Source organism: Pristiophorus japonicus, chromosome 17 (assembly GCF_044704955.1).
Source record: "Pristiophorus japonicus isolate sPriJap1 chromosome 17, sPriJap1.hap1, whole genome shotgun sequence".
Classification (NCBI taxonomy): Eukaryota; Metazoa; Chordata; class Chondrichthyes; family Pristiophoridae; genus Pristiophorus; species Pristiophorus japonicus.
In genome coordinates, this window is record NC_091993.1 from 94,652,595 (window position 1) to 94,666,400 (window position 13,806).

General features: G+C 42.7%; 1 protein-coding gene across 1 annotated transcript in view; it reads left to right on the forward strand.

Annotated features, from left to right (window-relative positions):
- Positions 1 to 13,806, forward strand: part of LOC139228006 (diphosphoinositol polyphosphate phosphohydrolase 1-like) — an 88,038-nt gene that overhangs the window by 53,471 nt on the left and 20,761 nt on the right. The gene's annotated exons all lie outside the window — the stretch shown is intronic.

Sequence of the window (13,806 nt, forward strand, 5' to 3'; positions counted from 1 at the left end):
GATAACGGAGCATTGTCAACAGTACCATGTCCTTTTGTAGACAGTTCAGATATTGATTAGAAAAGAAACGTTTGATGTTTTTCAAAAAAAAAAAGGAAAATTAGCGCTTTGGAAGAATTATTAGGAAGGCTGGAGATTTGAAACTTCTGTTTGAGATCAGCAGACATTAAGGCCACAAATTCCAGCAGGAAGAATGATCGAGCAATCAAAGTTTAATGTTCTAACTTTTGGTTGTACTTGCAGTTTTGAAAGGAATGATTTTCATTGCTGCTTAAATTACTTGTGGAAAATAGATGCGTAATGCAGTTGTTCTTGTTGAACGTCTGAACATGCATGGTATTTAGCGGGATTGACCAAATCTAGGGTGCTAAACTTGGGGAAGAAGATCACTGCCAAGAAAATTGAGCCATGGAGACAAAGAAATAGAATTTGTTTTTATTTAAAGTGGAGAGGAAAAAAAACGATTCAAGCTTTGTTTGTGTGAAATAATCCCTGATGTGCAGTCCTTAAATTTTGGTTGCTAACACAAACGAAAAAAACACAACAATGTTCAATAGGTTAGATATCTCAGCAACAGCACTATACTTATGCAGCCAAGCAGATTCCAGAATAGAAACTGGTTTAAGCCAGTGCGGATTATGTGCAGCTTGGTTGTCCGTGCACAGCACATGGTTCATGTGAAAGAATGTTACTTGCAGCTTCCATAGAGAACTTAGATATTCTAAACCGCTAAACTTTGCACTCACGGTTCGGTTTGTTTTTTTTCTACAGTTATTTAACCCATTCACAAGCACAAATTATAAAATTATTTTGTACCAGAATAACCAAATTAGACTAGTGCCAATCAGTTATTAAGAGCTATGATATTTTGCACATATGATTTGAAAATATGAAGCCAATGGAGTAATGAGCTTATAGCACAATGGTTTATGTATAAACAGAATAAGTTATTGTTCTGGCCTCGCCTATCTGCTGAACATTAGATTTTCATGAATTCAAGTGAGGCTCTTTTGAGTACTGCCTCTATAATGGATTGGAGAGCTTTTGCTTAAACATAAAAGGCTGATGGAATTACAGAGCTCTGTATAGTTACTGATTTAGCAGTATTGTAATTGCATGTAAAAATGTGCAGTTGCAAGCAAAAAAAAAGGATGAAAAAGATTATGCATGTACTGTACAAAATAAATGTAATATAACTTTTTAATGCATATTTGCTGAGATTTTATCAACTGGTTGCTACATAGCAGCCAAATTAGACTGTCAAAGGACAGACGACTTGCCAGCAGCAGAGGCCACTTCTCCACTCGAGCTTCTGGCACCAACTATAGTACTGTATAATTGGCACTTTTACAAACTGGCAGGATTATATCTGCCACATCTATTCTGTTTTAATGCTAAACAAAGTTGTTCTCTCTTATTCACTGATTTCAAAGAGGCACTGAATAGCCATGAACATGTTGCTTACAATGCAGATGTGTAGCAAAACTTGACTGGGGAAATAGTATGAATAATAAGGATTTAAATCTTCAATAGTATAGTTGATATCAGCTGATTTGTTTTATTTTGTGGCATTATTCCATGAACTTGGTGTTCGAGGGTCAAAAGCAAAGGTGCTGTATGTAACGATGCAGCTTGCAGTTATATAGTGCCTTTCATGTCCTTGGGATATTCCAAAACCCATCACAATCAATGAAGTATTTTGAAGTGTGGTCCCCGTTGCAATGCAGGGAAACGTGGCAGCCAATTTGCACACAGCAAGGTCCCACAAACCACAGTGAGATAACATTTACCAGATAATTTGTTTTTGATTGTGTTGGTTGAGGGATAAATGTTGGCTAGAGAAAACTGCCCTGCTCTTCGCATAGTGCCATGGAATATTGGTTTAATGTTACATTGGATGGTTTAAAGTTGCATCGAAAAGATGGCGCCTCCAACAATGTCGCATTCCCTCAGCACTGCACTGAAGTCAAGTCTAGATTAAGCACTTGAGTCTCTGGAGTGGGTCTTGAACCCATGATCTTCTAACTCCAGGCTGATAGTTCTACCAACTGAGACCATGCTGACGTCTTAAACGGAATCCTCGAGTATGATGATGAAACTTATTTCCACCAAGGTGTACTAATTTAATGTATCCAATGTCAGTTGTAGAAAATTAATTTGTTTAACATTTTTAAACATATTGTCGGGTTCACTAATTATCCGATTTCAAAATAAAAGTAATCTTATCGATTGAAGTAACTGAGGTGGACATTTCTGTCATGCAGTAACATGAGCGGATCCTTGGTAACAGGAATTCTGGCCACTAGTCTGGAAGATCCGTTTTCAAACCTTGGGGTCAGGGACATTTGCATTTGATGCTATTCGGGATCCTCCATTTGTGAGAGTGGGGCAAAATGATAGTGGTATCTTGCCACAGCATTAGGGGAACTGCCATTGTATGCCAGCCGAAGATACCCTGAAACGAAACCAATTTTTCCAATTGAAACTTGCTGCTTTCCCAAAGGCATGAATTGGGTAACAGACACCTCGGCCCCAAGTTTCGTCCTGCGGCGAAAACGGCGCACCTCCGAGCTGGGCGCCTGTTTTTCGTGCCGAAAACTGCGCCTAAAAAAAAGTCCGATATTCTCGAGCTCCTTGGAGCTCGATGTCTGCTTGGCGCAGCGCGCTCTTCGCAGCAGGGGGCGGAGCCTAACACTCGCGCCGATTTTCTAAGTAGCCGGGGGCGGGTACAATTTAAATTAGCCTTCGTGGTGCCGGCAACCCGCGCAGTCTCACACAAACATTGGCACTCGGCTATTTTTAAAAATACTGCAGAATAAGTGAAGATTTGTTTCTTGGACCCCTGCAAAGGCTTGTAATTTAATTTTTTTTGATATTTCTGTGTGTGAGGGAGTGCTTTTAGCAGCACTGCTGAATAAATCACCTGCTGAAACCGGTGCTGCATTGGTGCATGCAAATTAAGGACTGTGTGTTTGGAGAAATAAGAGTGCCAATTCAACTTTGCAATAATACGTGGTGTTGACAATGCAGCACCCATTCTGCAAATTTAAATATAAAGATGTCGATGTGGCTGCCTCTCCCTGTCCAAATGGCCTCAGTCAGTCCCCCTCACAGCTCGAAGGCTGCTGCTGTATCTTCGGCTGCCGGTCAGCCACTGACGCCGCTGATATCCTATGGCCGAATGGTCTCGCGTCCGTCCGCTGCTGATTCTTTGGCTGCCGGTCAGCCACTGACGCCGCTGATATCTCATGGCCGAATGGCCTCTGGTCCGTCCGGTGCTGCTTCGTGGCCAGCCACGAAGAGAATGAAGGCCTGCCTCAAGCACTGCAGCTCAGCTCAAAGCTTGCTGCCGTCGAGACACTGACGCCACACCCCTGCCTGTCTCCAACATGAAAGGCCTGCCTGAAGCACTTTCACACAGGTAGGAACATGGTTTATTTAATCTTTTCTTTGCTTATAAATTTTTATTCAGGTTGGATTTATTTGTATAATATTTGTATAAGTATAACTAAGGATTGATTGTAGAATTTAATGACTTCCCTCCCCCCCCCCCCCCCCCCACCTCGTTCCCTACGCCTAATTTGTAACCTACGCCTGATTTTCTAAAGTGTAGACAAGGTTTTTTCGAGCGTACAAAAATCTTCACTTCCTCCATTCTAAGTTAGTTTGGAGTAAGTTTTCACTCACGAAACTTTGAAATCAGGCATAAGTGGCCGGACACGCCCCCTTTTGAAAAAAAAATTCTGTTCCAAAGTGAAACTGTTCTAACTGACTTGAACTGGAGCAAACTAAATGTCGAGAATTCCGATTTCTAAGATACTCCGTTCTACACCAGTTGCTCCTAAAAATCAGGAGCAAATCATGTGGAAACTTGGGGCCCTCATGTTGGGCTCCACTTATGCCAGGATGTAATCCTGACACTTTACGTAAACCTGCATTATATGAGCATGCTAAATGTTGGGGCTTAGAGGCTCAACTGTTGGGAATTCAACTGGTGTAGAACGGAGTATCTTAGAAATCGGAATTCTCCACATTTAGTTTTCTGCAGTTCTAGTCAGGTAGAACAGTTTCACTTTGGAACAGAATTTCTTTTTCAAAAAGGGGCGTGTCCGGCCACTGACGCCTGATTTCAAATTTTCCACAGTGAAAACTTACTCCATTCTAAGTTAGTTTGGAGTAAGTGAAGATTTTTGTACGCTTGAAAAAACCTTGTCTACACTTTAAAAAATCAGGCGCAGGTTACAAATTAGGTGTAGGGAACGAGGTGGGGGGGAAGGGAAGTCATTAAATTCTACAATCAATCCTTAGTTATACTTATACAAATATTATACAAATAAATCCAACCTGAATAAAAAATTTATAAGAAAAGATTAAATAAACCATGTTCCTACCTGTGTGAAAGTGCTTCAGGCAGGCCTTCCAGGCAGCGGTGTGGCGTCAGTGTCTCGACGGCAGCGGCAGGCAGCAAGCAACCTTCGAGCTGAGCGGCAGGGGTGTGGCGTCAGTGTCTTGTCTCAACGGCAGCGGCAGGCAGCAAGCAACCTTCGAGCTGAGCTGCAGTGCTTGAGGCAGGCCTTCATTCCCCACGAAGATGCAGCACCCTTGAGGACGGACTTGAGGCCATTCGGCCATGGGATTGCAGCGGCGTCAGTGGCTGACCGGGAGCCGAAAAAAGAACAGCAGCAGCCTTCGAGCTGTGAGGGGGACTGACTGAGGCCATTTGGACAGGGAGAGGCAGCCACATCGACATCTTTATATTTAAATTTGCAGAATGGGTGCTGCATTGTCAACACCACATATTATGCAATGGTTTGCTTCCTCATGCAAGAAATTCTTTGTTCTTGGTGGACGTTGATCCATTGCAAAGTTGAATTGGCACTCTTATTTCTCCAAACACACAGTCCTTAATTTGCAGGCACTGGTTCTGCAAGTTTAGCAGTGAAAAGCTGAACTCACTGATTTCAGCAGGTGATTTATTCAGCAGTGCTGCTAAAAGCACTCCCTCACACACAGAAATATCAAGAAAATTAAAATACAAGCCTTTGCAGGGGTCCAAGAAACAAATCTTCACTTTTTCTGCAGTGCTTTTAAAAATGGCCGAGTGCCAATGTTTACTTCAGACTGCGCGTGCGCGAACGCTCCAACGCACACGCGCAGGGTTGCCGGCACCAAGAAGCCTCATTTCAATTGTACCTGCCCCCCTCCTACTTACAAACTCGGCGCGAGTGGTCGGCTCCGGCGCCGTTTTCGGCGCGAAAAACAGGCGCCCAGCTCTGAGGTGTGCCTTTTTCGCCGTGCATGGAAACTTGGGGCCATAATTTCTGCATGGTGGTGGTTAGTGAGGGGGGTATGCAAAAAAAAAAAATGGTGGTGATTTGATGCAATCCGTTCCTACCTTGGATTCCAACCCAACCCACCCAGATAACAGTAGCTTTGCATTGCAAGAGGGGCTGCATTCTTTTTTTATTTCCATTGGTGTCTGTCTTTGTTAACCCAGCAAATGCTACGACCAGGGAATAATTTTTTTTAAGTAACATGAATAGTGTAATAGTATCATATGACTCGACTTCCCTTCTCAATTTCATGCAGCTACTATTTGTGCAAGAAACTCTGTTGCAATATTGATACTTGACTTCAATCTGTCGGGACAGTTGAAAACTTGTTTTTACTGTGCCAGAATTGTGCTCCATGGCAAGTTGTGGTTTTTGCTATTTACATAATATGATGCATCTTTCCAAGTCATTGACAGCTTAATTATCAACATTGCATGTAAATTCTACGTTCGTAGGCTCAGCTTTAAGTTGAAGGATCAACAAATGCCTGAAGTGGTACCCATGTCAGCCAGCTAGTGGGAGTGAATTTCTGCAGGGATTCTCCCGTTTAAGCTGTTTCTCCGGGGTTTCTGCGGCTCTTCCAAACAAGCGGGAGTACCCCTGCTGAAATTTCCCCCTCTGCTGAAATTCCACCCTCACCCAGTATATCTTTGTGCTCTGTCGTTTAAGGGGATGTAGATCTTCAAGTTCTGGACAACAGAGAAAAATTGACCAAGTCTGTCAACAAAATGAAAAAAAAACTGACGAGACACTGAAGATAAAAATTAATTCAGAAAGGAGAAACTAACAGTTTTCAACGGTAACATTAGCTTGAACTTGATGGGTTAGCCATACTTTTATAAGTACAGACCCATCATTTAAAATATCCACATTTAAAATGGGGAGTCGCTTATATCGGCCAGAAAGCGACCACCATTAGCCATTTGCATTGTCAATTTCAAAGTTGCCGGTTATATCCTCAAATGCTCTGTTTATTTCAGGCAGAAACAGCGGTACTTACACACTAGTTTGTACTCACGGTCTTGATCTACAACATTGTTCTATTCTTGGGAATTTCACACACTTTCATGAACAACCGAATGACTTGCCTTGTTGTCATGGCCCCTGGATCAAAGGCATCTGCAGTAGGCTAGCAAAACAATTTATCAGCTTGCATGACATTATCTGATCATTTTCATGCAGTTGCCGCTGATGAGCTCTGGTTCCTTGGTCCAGCAGTAAGGAGGTTTGTTCAGGTGTATAATGCTATGACATTATATTGGCCATCGCGTATAACTGGCAAATCATGTTTGCACGAATGCGCTCGCTATCAGCGGTGGGGATTGTATTCCCTAATTCTACCTCACTTGGAGACCAAGTGGGAGCAGCACCAATTTGTTGCACTGTTTTGGATTAGAATGAGAGTTTCTGCACTTTCCATCACTTTTTTTAAAATTTGAAAGCTTGTGTAAAATAACTTTCTGAAAATAAATCCCCACTTCCAGGTATTTATCATATTCCCTTGTTTGCTCTGTTTCTATATTCAAATTTGTACTAGTCTTCAGCTTTGACACACCCACTTTTGTTATGCCTATTAGCCCTTCCAGTTTTCTGTACAGCTTTACTTTCACATCTTTTATTATCCCAGGTCTGTAAAATAGACCAACTTTGCTATACACCGTTCTGAAGCTGTGCATTTGCAAATCTTTAGTAGATTGGCAACCAAAAATACATTAGCCCATTTGATTGTTCAGTTTTTGAAGCTTGTAGCTCCACAGGTGCCCTTTCATCTACAGCTAATAAACTAGGCCAGGTACATAATTAATTGTAACAAATTTATGCAAGAACATTTTGTTTCCTCATCCACCATTTTTCATATTACTGAGATTGATATAGGCATAATGAAGTGCAGCTGGAGATAACTAAGAACAGATGAGTGTCACATTTGAGGGGTAGTTACATAGAATGAGGAGCAGGAGTAGGCCATTTGACCCCTCGAGCATGCTCCGCCATTCAATAAGATCATGGCTGATCTACCTCAACTTCACTTTCATCCACTATCCCCATATCCCTTGATTCCCTTAATATTCAAAAATATATCGATCTCTGTCTTAAATGTACTCAACGACTGAACATCCACAGCCTTTCGGGTAGAGAATTCCAAACATTCACCATCCTCTGAGTGAAGACATTTCTCCTCATTTCAGTCCTCATCTCAGTCTTAAATGGCTTACCCCTTATTCTGAGACTGCGCCCTGATTCTAGACTCCCCAGCCAGGGGAAACATCCACCCTGCATCTACCCTGTCAAGCCCTGTAAGAATTTTGCATGTTTCAATGAGATCACTTCTCATTAAGAACATAAGAAATAGGAGTAGGCCATTTGGCCCCTCGAGCCTGCTCCGCCATTTAATACCATGGCTGATCTGATAGTGGATTCGGCTCCACTTCTCTGCCCGCTCCCCGTAACCCTTTATTCCCTTATCGCTCAAAGATCTGTCTATCTCTGCCTTAAATATATTCAGTGAACCAGCCCCTCTAGCTCTCTGGGGCAGAGAATTCCACAGATTTACACCCCTCTGAAAGAAGAAATTCCTCCTTATCTCAGTTTTAAATGGGCGGCCCCTTATTCTGAGACAATGGGCTCAAATTTGCTCAGGAGTTGCTCCGTTTTTTTTTTGGAGCAACTTGATTTTTCTGGAGTATCTTAAAAATCCCCATTCTGCACATTTAATTTGCGCCAGTGTAAGTGAGTTAGGATTTTTTCGTTTAGTTTTGTTTTGTTCAAAAGGGGACGTTACCAGCCACCTACACCTGTTTTGGTCATTTAAGCCAGTCTGGACAGCTAGTAGTTGCTCCAAACTAACTTGGGCCAGTGTATGTGGCCACTTGTGGCCGCACAGAAAACCCTCGCGGAGAGTTAAGAAATCAGCGCAGGTAGCCAGAGATGGTGGGGGTGGGGGGGGAGAAGGGGAAGCACAGAGAACCTTGCAAAGCACCTTCTCAATAACATTCATGAAGCATAAAAGCCATCAATAATAAAGAAAACATAAACAAAAAATAAAACTTAAGTCCTACCTTCATACTCGGCCTGGGAAGTCAGCGGCCGGCCGGTGCGAAAGGCCACTTGGCCGGGGATAGGTGCGCCATGATACGCTAGAATATGGCGATATATTTTCGCCGCCGCTTTGAGAGCAGAAAGTCAGTACACCTCAGGTAAGTGCGCCGAAAACCCGGAGGGCCAAATTTGGGCCCACAGTCCCCTAGTTTTAGTTTCCCCTATGAGTGGAAATATCCTCTCTGCATCCACTTTGTCGAGACCCCTCATTATCTTATATGTTTCAGTAAGATCACCTCTCATTCTTCTGAACTCCAATGTATATAGGCTCAACCTATCCTCATAAGTCAAGCCCCTCATCTCCGGAATCAACCTAGTGAACCTTCTCTGAACTGCCTCCAATGCAAGTGAAACCTTCCTTAAATAAAGAGATCAAAACTGTACACCGTACTCTAGGTGTGGCCTCATCAATACCCTGTACAGTTGTAGCAGGACCTCTCTGCTTTTATACTCCACCCCCCTTGCAATAAAGGCCAACATTCCATTTGCCTTCCTGATTTACTTGCTGTACCTGCATTACAACTTTTTGTGTTTCATGCACAAGTACCCCCAGGTCCCTCTGTACTGCAGAACTTTGCAATTTTTCTCTATTTAAATAGTCATTTGCTTTTCTATTATTTCTGCCAAAGTGGATGACCTCATATTTTCCCACATTATACTCCCGATCTGCCAAATGGTTTGCCCACTCACTTAGCCTGTCTATATCCCTTTGCAGATTTTTTGTGTCCTCACAATTTGCTTTCCCACCCATCTTTGTATCATCAGCAAACTTGGCTACAATACATTCGGTCCCTTCATCCAAGTCATTAATATAGATTGTAAATAATTGAGGCCCCAGCATCGATCCCTATGGCACCCCACTAGTTACTGAATTCTTCTGAACTCTAGAGAATATAGGTCTACTCAATCTCTCCTCATGGGATAAGCTGTTACTGGCAGCACATGACTGTTATCAATAGGCAAGTCACACATTTTCCATAAACTGGTGAATATTTCAGCAACTTTGATTCAACACGGGATAGAGTGATAAATGATGACGCTTGTTGCTGGCCTGTGTACACTTTGGATTGATGCAGAATGTTGGAAGTGGATCTGCAGAAGCTGAAGATGGATTGTATACAAGATAGTTTTCTAGATCAGTATGCTGAGAAGCCAACTGGGGAACATGCTATTTTAGATCGAGTATTGTGCAGTGAGAGGGGGTTAATCAATAACCTTGTAGTAAAGGGGTCCTTGGGGAAGAGTGACCATAATATGATAGAATTTCATATTAAGTTTGAAAGTGATTTAGTTAAATCCAAAATTCGGGTCTTGAATCTTAACAAAGCAAATTATGTAGGTATGAGAGGTAAGTTGGCTAAGGTAGATTGGGAAACTGCATTAAAAGGTATGACGGTAGACGAAGCAATGTCTAGCATTTAAAGAATCAAAAGATAATTTACAACAAATCTACATTCCTTTAAAACACAAAAACCCCACAGGAAAAGTGGTCCAACCGTGGCCAACAACAAGTTACAGATAATATTAGATCAAAGGAAGAAGCTTATAATTTGCAGAAAAGAGCAGTAAGTCGGAGGATTGGGAAGATTTTACAATTCATCAAAGGAGGTCCAAGAAATTGATATAGAAAGGGAAAATAGAATATGAGAGTAAACTTGCGAGAGACATAAAAACAGATAGTAAAAACTTCTATAGATATGTAAAAAGGAAAAGATGAGCGATAGTAAATGTAGGCCCCTTACAGGCTGAGAGGGGAGAAATTATGATGAGGAATAAGATGCAAAAAATCTGGAAATAGTGGTGAACCAAGGGCCTAGCGAGAATGAGGAACTGAAAGAAATTAGTATTAGTGTAAAAAAAAACTATTGGAGAAATTAATGGGACTGAATGCCGATACATTCCCTGGACCTGATGGCCTACATCCTATGGTTTTAAAAGAGGTGGCTATAGCAATAGTGGATGCATTGGTTATCATCTTCCAAAATTCCATAGATTCCAGAACCATTCCCATGGATTTGAAGGTAGCAAATGTAACCCCAAAAACGGGGAATTACAGACCAGTTAGCCTGACATCAGTCATAAGGAAAATGCTAGAATCTATTAAGGAAATGGTAACAGGGCATTTAGAAAATAATAATAGGGTTGGGCAGAGTCAACAAATCTGTTAATGTTTTTTGAGGTTGTAACCAGCAGAATAGATAAGGGGGAAACCAGTGGATGTGTTGTATTTGGTTTTCCAAAAGGCATTTGATAAGATGCCACACAAGATGTTAGTAAACAAAATTAGGGCTCATGGGATTGGGGGTAATATACTTGCATGGATTGAGGGTAATATACTAGCATGGATTGAGGATTGGTTAACGGACAGAAAACAGCCAGAAGTGAGGAGTGGATGATCCATATTAGCCTCCTCCTGAGGTTCCCACTATCACAGAAGCCAGTCTTCAGCCAATTTGATTCATTCAGCGTGATGTGGAGAAACGGCTGAGCGCACTCGATACAGCAAAAGCTATGGGTCACAACAACATCCCGGCTGTTGTGCTGAAGACTTGTGCTCCAGAACTAGTCATGTCTCTAGCCAAGCTGTTCCAGTAAAGTTACAACACTGGCATCCATCTGATAATGTGGAAAACTTCCCAGGTATGTTTTGTCTGCAAAAAGCAGGACAAATCCAATCTGGCCAATTACTGTCCCATCAGTATACTCTGAATCATCAGCAAAGTGATGGAAGGTGCCATCAACAGTGCTATCATATGGCACTTACTCACCGATGCTCACTTTGTATTCCGCCAGGATCACTCGGCTCCAGACCTTATTACAGCCTTGGTCTGAACATGGACAAAAGAGCTGAATTCCAGAGTTGAGGTGGGAATGGCTACCCTCGATATCAAAGCAGCATTTGACCAAGTGTGGCATCAAGGAGCCCTAATAAAACTGAGGCCAATGGGAATTGGGGGTGGGGGGAGAACTCTCCATTGGCTGAAGTCATACCTAACGCACAGGAAAATGCTTGTGGTGGTTGGAGGTCAATCATAGCCCCAGGACATCGCTGCAGGAGTTCAGCTGCTTCATCAATGACCTTCCCTTCATCATAAGGTCAGAAGTGGGGACGTTCGCTGATTACTGCAGTGTTCAGTGCCATTCGCAACTCCTCAGATAATGGAGTAGTCCATGTCCACAAGCAGCAGGCTTTGGCTGAGAAGTGGCAAGTAACATTCGTGCCAAACAAGTGCCAGGCAATGATTAGCTCCAATAAGCGAGAGTCTAACCACCACCCCTTGACATTCAACAGCATTACCATTGCCGAATCCCTTACCATCAACATCCTAGGATCACCATTGACCAGAAACTTAACTGGACCAGCCACATAAATACTGTGGCAACAAGAGCAGGTCAGAGGCTGGATATTCTCTGGCGAGTGTCTCCCCCTTCCACAATCTACAATGCACAAGTCAGGAGTTTGATGGAATACTCTCCATTTGCATGGATGAGTGCAGCTCCAACAACATTCAAGAAATTCGACACCATCCAGGACAAAGCAGCCCGCCTGATTGGCACCCCATCCACCACCTTAAACATTCACTCCCTCCATCACAGATGTACTGTGGCTGCAGTGTATACCATCTACAAGATGCACTGCAGAAACTCGTCAATACTTCTTCGACAGCACCTCTCAAACACGCGACCTCTACCACCTAAAAGGACAAGGACAGCAGGCACCTTCAAGTCACACACAACCTTGACTTGGAAGTATATCGTCGTTCCTTCATCCTGGATCTCCTTTCCTAACAGCACTGCAGGAGTACTTTCACCACATGGACTGCAACGGGTCAAGAAGGTGGCCCGCCACCATCTTCTCGAGGGCAATTGGGGATGGGCAATAAATGTTGGCCTTGCCAGCGACGCCCACATCCCATGAACGAATAAGAAAAAAGGAATAAACGGGTCATTTTCGTGTTGGCAGGCTGTAACTATTTGGGTACTGCAAGGATCAGAGCTTGGGCCTCAGCTATTCACAATCTATATCAATTATTTGGATGAGGGGACGAAATGCAATATATCAAGGTTTGCTGATACATTCTCACCTAACTTTGTAAGTTGTGAGGAGGATGCAGAGAGACTTCAAAGGGATATTGACAGTCTAAGTGAGTGGGCAAGAACATGGCAAATAATGTTATCCACTTCGGTAGGAAAAATAGAAAAGCAGAGTATTTTTTAAACGGTGAGAGATTGGGAAATGTTGGTGTTCAGGGGGACCTTGGGTGTCCTTGTACACGAATTAACATGCAGGTACAGCAAGCCATTAGGAAAGCAAATTGTATGATGCCCTTCATTACAAGAGGATTTGAGCACAAGAGTGAAGGTGTCTTACTCCTGTTATATCGGGCCCTGGTGAAACCACATCTGGAGTATTGTGTACAGTTTTGGTCTCCTTACCCAAGGAAGGATATAATTGCCATAGAAGGAGTGTAACAAAGGTTCATCAGACTGATTCCTGGGATGGGGGGAATTTTCCTGTGAGGAGAGATTGAGTAGTCTCGGCCTATATTCTGTAGGGTTTAGAAAAATTAGAGGTGACCTCATTGAAACATACAAAATTCTTACAGGGCTTGACAAGGTAGATGCAGGGAGGATGTTCCCCCTGGTTGGGGAGTCTAGAACCAGGCCCCTCAGTCTCAGTACAAGGCGTCGGCCATTTAGGACTGAAATGAGAAATTTCTTCACTCAAGAAGGTGGTGAATCTTTGAAATTCTCTACCCCAGAGGCTCAGTCGTTGAGTATATTCAAGACACAGATCGATATATTTTTGAATATTAAGGGAATCAAGGGATTTGGGGATATTGCAGGAAAGTGGAGTTGAGATCGAAGATCAGCCATGATCTTGAATGGTGGAGCAGGCTTGATGGGCCGAATGGCCTACTCCTCCTATTTCTTATGTTCTTGTGTCCTTATTGTCTTGGCACAAACATATGGTAGCACATTGTGGTGCTGCTCTGGTGATAGTTTGGCAGCATAGCCCAGTTCCTGTTATATAGGGTGAACTATGGCGTGGAGTGAGCTTTAATCAAATATGCTGGCATACATGACTCTGGATTGTATTTAGTTGAGATAAAGATGAGTTTCAGCTACAAAAACAACAACTTGCATTTATATAATGCCTTTAGGGTAGTAAAAAAAAAACACTGTGCTTCACAGGGGGGTTATCAAACAAAACTTGACACTGAATCACATGAGATATTAGGACAGATGAGACAAAGTTTGGTTAGAGGTACGTCAAGGAAGAGAGAGGCAGAGAGCTTTAGGAAGGGAATTTGAGAGTTTAGGGCCTCGGCAGCTGAAGGCACGGCTAACAATGATGGAGTGATTAAAATTGGGA